Below are 6,334 nucleotides of genomic sequence, written 5' to 3'. Positions count from 1 at the left end.
ATAGCGTGTTCATTTTCTGAGGTTCCGTGGATTTCATTGGCCAAGGAAACATATGACTTCTCTTCCTACCTCGCACAGGAGACACTTGAGGCCCTTAACACAGCCTCAACTTCCCCAGGCTGACTTGAGATCCCACCTCCGTATGTTTGTCTACTTGAGTTTCCTCTAGACTCAGTGGGGACTGGGGCTGCTCAGAGAGACACTGACTCAGGAGCTCAGTGTGCAGACTTAAGGCTTTGTAAGCCTTAAGAGTTTCCAATGAGCCTCATGAACAGGCCCTTAGAGATGCCTCCTTTTAGCACTGCCTCTGAGGCAGCTGGTGCCTGGCCTAAGCCCACAGCCTGAAGCTAAATGTCTCAATGAGGGCTCAGCCGGCAGACAGACATCTCAGGGAGGGCCCAGTAGAACCGTGGAGTGTCATTGGCATGGCTGAGGTGTGAGGCTCCTCCTATCACAAACTGGATTTGACCTAAGTCTCTATCCCTCCTTCCACTGTTCCCTAGAACCCCTGGCACCTAGGATGAAGGCAGCATGCCAGCCTTTGTGACAGCTGCGCAGCAGCTGCTCGCTGTTCCCCAGCCTGGAATGCCCACTTGCTAGTCGCTGCCAACCCAAACCAGCCGGGAGCCAAGATGCAGCATGTGCCCAGCTCTTTCAGCAAGTCTGCAGGACCGCCGAGCCACAAGTAATTCCTACTGTGAGTATTCCAGAGGCCAGAAACTCAGGAGACCATTGCACAGAGGCCACACAACACTCAGGGTTGCAGACCCTCGCACCTGCCTGGGCTTTGGCCAGTGTATTAGTTACTTTTCTTTTGCTGGGGTAAAACACCACAGCCAGGGCAAGTTACAGGGTACAGAGTCTGTCGGGGAGGAGAGGCAGGCTTGGTGGCTGGAACGAGAGGCCTCTCGTCTTGGACCACAGTTGTGAAGCAGAGACAGCAAAGTGAAAATGGCATGACTTTTCAAACCCTCAAAGTCTTCAGATGTCCCAGACTATGGGCCGAGTTTCTTTGTGGTACTTGCTTCTGTGAGAGACAGAGGAAACCGATGCCTGCCTGGCCATGAGGAGGGTATGCCCAGCCTCATCAAGTAACAACAGCTTGTGTTGCTTCTTGTCACACAGAACTGAGACACAGAAAGACACACACTCCCTTCAATTTAATATCACTGAAAGATGAGAAAGACAGCATACTCCTCCTTTTCTTCTACCAGAAAAGGTGAAGTAACTCTGTCTGGTGTGTTGGGGTGTGTGTGTGTGTGTGTGTGTGTGTGTGTGTGTGTGTGTGTGTGTGTGTGTGCATGTGTGTATTCGAACATGTGCAATAATGGAAGCCAAAAGTCAACCTCCTGTGTCCATCTTGGGTCTATAACGGGATTAAGAAGGACCCAGGAGACACGTCTCTGGGGGAACTATCTAGCCTATGTTCATTGAGGCAGGAGGTCCACCTTCACTGTGGTAGTACCATTGCATAAATAAACAGGAGAAAGCAAGCTGACTTCCTTCACTGTGATGGGCTGTACCCTGGAGCCATGAGCCAAAACAAACCCTTTCTCCCTCGAGTTGCCACAGCAACAAGAAAGGTGATCAACACAGATCTCTCACTGAGCCCGGAGCTCACAACTTAAACTGGACTGGATGACCAATGAGCTCCAAGGGTCCACCTGTTGTCACCTCCTCCATGTTGAGATTTAAAACTCACCAGCGTGACTGACTTTACACATTGAACTGGGTGCTCAAACTCAGTTCCTTGAGCTTGCATAGCAAGCAACTCACCAACTGATCTACTTATTTAGCCCCACCCTTTTCTCATAATGAGCATCTACTGAGTGCCTACTGCACACAAGACACGGTCAACCCACAGAAGCATAGAGATTATAAAGGGCAGGTGTGTCGCTGATGGTCAACAGCAGCCACTTTGAAACCATCTCAGATCATTGTGGCTAGAACCCGAACCCTGAGGCACAGAATGAAATGTTGACCAAAGAACCAGATGACCCCAAAGCAGATGTTCCATAAAACCCAACCCCAGCATCCCGGGCTGCCATCACTAAAGGGATTAGGTGGACCTCCAGTCAAGAAAGTTGGAAGTGAAAGCTCATGGGTTCTGTGCATCTATCACAGAGGCACTGTGGGTACAGGAGGTGGGGGTGTGGGCTCCAGCATGAGAGACACTGAGATCAGAGGACACAAGGGAGGCAAGCTTCCATCTTGATCGAGCATAGGGGTCACAGAATGCTGCCAGACATGCTCAGAGACTCCACAGTGCTGGAATCAGGGGCCCAAGACCATGCAGGAGTCAGGAAAGGAGTCTCTACTGGGAAAGGTAGGCAGGAGAGCACATCAGAACAGTTGAGATGTAGCAGGCAAAGGAGTTGCAGGTCCGGCATTCTCTGGTAAGCCAAGACCGTGTGGAAATACATAGATTAGTAGTTATGGGTTAATAATTAAGACAGAACTAGCCAAAAGAAGCCCAAGCCACCGGCCAACAGTTTTATAATTGATATAGTGTATGTGCATTTACTTGGGGCTCAAGGCCTGCAGAACCTGCCAGGCCAGAAAGCTCACATTACACAGCAGGACTGCAGATTTTACCTGGTGACCAGTGATGAAAGAAATAAAGAAACTGGAGGTCCCACCTTGCACGACAGCCAACCTCAGGGAAGGGACCTTGAGAGTGAGAGGGACTGACCCCAGGTGCCCCAGGCTGGCAATACAAGCTGAGCCTCTATGACAAGAACAAAGAAGACAAATACCAACTGTTTGCTCAGCCTCTACCAGGTGCTGAGGACCAACTGTGCCTCAGGACCCCAGAGGCAAACATTACCATTTGTATGGTTAAGTAACCTAGGCTATGGTACTAAGGCCCTTGCTTTTCTCTGTTTCCTCCTCTTGTGAGTAGTGGGGAGTCCTAGGGTTCCCCTATCTGTGGCCAGATTCTAGAAAGTCACCCTCAGCTAAATGACCCAGTAGCAGAGAGGGGGGATGAGAAAGACCATGGGGGAGTCAGAAGGCTGAAGATGGTGAAGGAAGAGTTACCTTGCTCCTATTAGCATCTAGTAAAATCTGGAGCCCAGAGCTCCCTGCATGGCTTCTCCATTGTCCCTTGGGTCCCAGGAAAGGAGGTGGTGCCTGGGCCCAACAGAGCTCATCCCACCCACTGCCACTTAAGGCAGCTTACTAGATCGGCAGGTCACCATTGTGTATGCTCAACAGCCGGCCCAGGCCTGCATAGACCTGGCCCTCTGCCACTTACTTGCAAGCAGTGTGGGCTCCCAACATGTTCATGGGATGAATAAATGACAAACAAGCAGGCTGTGAGCAGATCTGATACAGATGTCAGCCTCAGGGCCTCTGGGTACCTGGTCCCCAGACTGAGTCTGGAATCTTCCATGCATCTGGCCCTAGTCAGACCGGCTTCACTGCCTGGTGGAGCAAGGCTGTTCTCTGACCCTACTCTGGAAGCCCTTCCCCCATCTCCTCTTTGGAATCTATTTATTATTTACAGCTGCTCCAGGAGATCTGCCAGGACACCTCCTGCAAGATTACAGCTCCTGCTGGTGCAGAGAGCCTGCCTGAGATAAAATAGAAGGCAGGGCTTTGAAAGGAGCAAGGGGCCAGCCAAAACCAGTCCTTCTGTGACTTGTGCGTGTATGGCAAGCTGGGGTGTGGGACACAGGAATGCCCTAGGCCAGACTCCCACCTTGGGAGTATTGCCAGGACAGGGGCCAAGAAGACAGAGAACATTCTATACCACTTGCTCTGTGTTAAGCTTGCCTACAACACCCCCCACAAACACACATGCATCACCATCACCACCATCATCATCACCATCTTTGTCATCACTTTCTCAGTGCCAGGAGCCACAGGAAGGAAGTGAAAGCACAGAGAACTCCCGTGAGTTCTCCAAGGCCACACAGATGAACGTGTCTGGGGGCAGGAATTCAACCCAGTTCAGGTAGTGCTGGTCCATCCATCAGTCACATGGGCATGGCATCAACTATGATGATAGCCAGAGAGTAAGTCCTAAATCCCAAGTCCTGAGAGACTCCTAAAAGGTGAGAAGCTCTCTGGGCCAGCCTTGGGGAACTGAAGGTATAGCCAGGCCGTTCACTGGAGAACAAGATGGGGTCAGACCTGAAAGTCAAACATGGCAGACACTGAGGCAGCCGTCGGGAGCCATATACCAGCAAGGAGAGCATAGTGGAAGTAGAGGTTGAGGGAAGCTGTGGCACCTGCCATGGACTTGGTTCAAGACCCCACCTAAGCCCAGGGCTTGGTTTCAGAATTTTTGCTCAGGAAACTGTTCCCTGTTTACACTTAAAGGCATGCCAGATATCTGTTCTTTGGGCCTCAGTTTCCCCAAATGTTTCAGTGAGCATTTTTAAAGAAACGGCTGGCTGCTGGGAAATTGATAGAGACGTGGGACAGTCAGTCACTGCAGCTGGAGGGCACAAAACTAGCTGCCCCTAGGGATGAGGAGAAGCAGGGCTCATGGGGCCCGCAGGGAGGGAGACGTCCTCGTCCAGAGGAAGGAGTTACAGCATTGTGTTCTGGGGGTTCAGCTTGGCGGGCTGGAGATGTCGAATCCTCAGGGGCTGAGGCTGGTCCAGGTGGCCTGGGAAATCTGTTTCTGACACTACGCATGTCAGCAACGAGGGCACTCTGATATGTGAGCCTTGAAGTTGCCTGACACCTCCAAGTGTGCTCTTCCTGGCCACAGCACAGAGGGGGAAGTGAGGTGGTCCATGGCGTGGGACATGTCCATGCCTGCTGTCTGTCAAACGGCCATAAACGATTCACTGGTCCCCAGGACTTAGGGAGAGTCCTTTAATGCCACCTGGCAGCACACTGGCCTTGAGGGGTCCCAGCTACAGAAACAATTGAACGAGTTAATGAGAAGAAAAATAGCCGGGCATTGGTGGCGCACACCTTTAATCCCAGCACTTCCGGAGGCAGAAATAGTAAGCTATCGAGGTGATTGGTCTCATTGCCGCCATATATGATTTTTTTTTCAACTCTCCAATACCAGTTAACGCGGATTGCCTCCAAAGAACGAAATACCTGAATACCTGCGACTAAGACCGCATTTGGTTCAATAAGAGGATAAACTCCCAGGAACCCGGAATTCTTCATCAGATTCAACCTTGTTCTTATACGAAAATGGCTGCCCCAGCTCCAGCCATCACATATACACACCAGGAGGAAGATGACTAGAGAATTCCCTTTTCTCTACAAATGAGGTCCCTTTTAGACTTCCTCTTACATCTCACTGGCTAGAACTGGGTCAGAGGCCCAACCGGAGTGAATGGCTAAATGAATCATCATAGTCACCTTTAGGGGGCCAGATCTATGGTGATCACAAACACTTCTGTGGGTATGGCCACTGCTGCTCCAAACAGACTGCTGAAGAGCTGCCAGGAAAGGAAAGAGATTATGCATAGATGGAGTCTTCCTATGAGTAGGAGACAGGCAGGCAGCTGTGAGGAGGCTCTGCAGGGAGAGAGAGAGAGAGAGAGAGAGAGAGAGAGAGAGAGAGGATCCTCTGACCTGCATTGGCTGGCAATACCCCGGAGATGACCCACACAGTGACCATTATGCCAGTCTGAGGATGGCTCTGGTCTCTCTGGGATGCATGAACAGGAGAGGGAAGCTGAGGCAGGAGGCCGAACTCCACGAGGGGGAGTTGGATCCTCAGAAGGTCCTCTGCTCCCTTTGCTTTGTCGTGCAAACATGAGATGGTCTAGAAAGGACCAAGGCCAGGAGCCGTGTCCCACCAGGAAAAAGAAATATCCAATGACAGCGAAGGCAGATTAATGGACTCAGGAGTCCTGGCTGACGAGCCAGCTGGAGAGGAACTGCCATGGGTGTCCATGGCCTTGAGCAGCCGTGCAGACCCCTGCTGATAGCTACCTCACACCTCTAAGAATGTCAGAGGTAAACTCTTGGCATTCCTGGGTGGAGTAGGAGCCCTTCTTTGCTTGCAGCTGAGTTAGAGGTGGGAGACAGTGAAGAAAGGCTAGCCCATGGGAAGAAAACAGTGAGACAGAAGGGGGCCTCCGCACCCCACTCCTCCGACACCCTGAGCCCTTGCAAAGCCCCACACTGTCTCCAGCACCCCTACCTCCAGCCTGTACCCTCTTGCTTCCTCCCTCCTGCCTTGAGAGCCTGAGCCCTCTGGAACAGGAGGATGCTGGGTGAGAATGTGGAATCAGTCTTGGGACTTTCCCTTTAAGAGCTGTCAGAGTGAGCGGGGAGGCCGGCCAAGCTGGGCTGGAGGTGGGGACAGAGGGAAGAAAAAGAGAGAGGGAGAGAAGCAGGAAAAGTTTTTTTA

General features: G+C 51.6%; 1 long non-coding RNA gene across 1 annotated transcript; it reads right to left on the bottom strand.

Moving 5' to 3' along the window:
- Positions 1-760: 760 nt before the first annotated feature.
- On the bottom strand, positions 761-6,300 carry LOC113837474. The gene is made up of 3 exons (XR_003488055.2): positions 6,125-6,300; positions 5,335-5,414; positions 761-4,871 (listed from the first exon to the last, which is right to left on the bottom strand). It is a non-coding gene; the product is annotated as an uncharacterized LOC113837474 (long non-coding RNA).
- Between the last annotated feature and the right edge of the window lie 34 nt (positions 6,301-6,334).

This window comes from Cricetulus griseus, chromosome 10 (genome assembly GCF_003668045.3).
Source record: "Cricetulus griseus strain 17A/GY chromosome 10, alternate assembly CriGri-PICRH-1.0, whole genome shotgun sequence".
NCBI classification, from domain to species: domain Eukaryota; kingdom Metazoa; phylum Chordata; class Mammalia; order Rodentia; family Cricetidae; genus Cricetulus; species Cricetulus griseus.
This window is presented reverse-complemented; position numbering and strand designations above follow the sequence as displayed.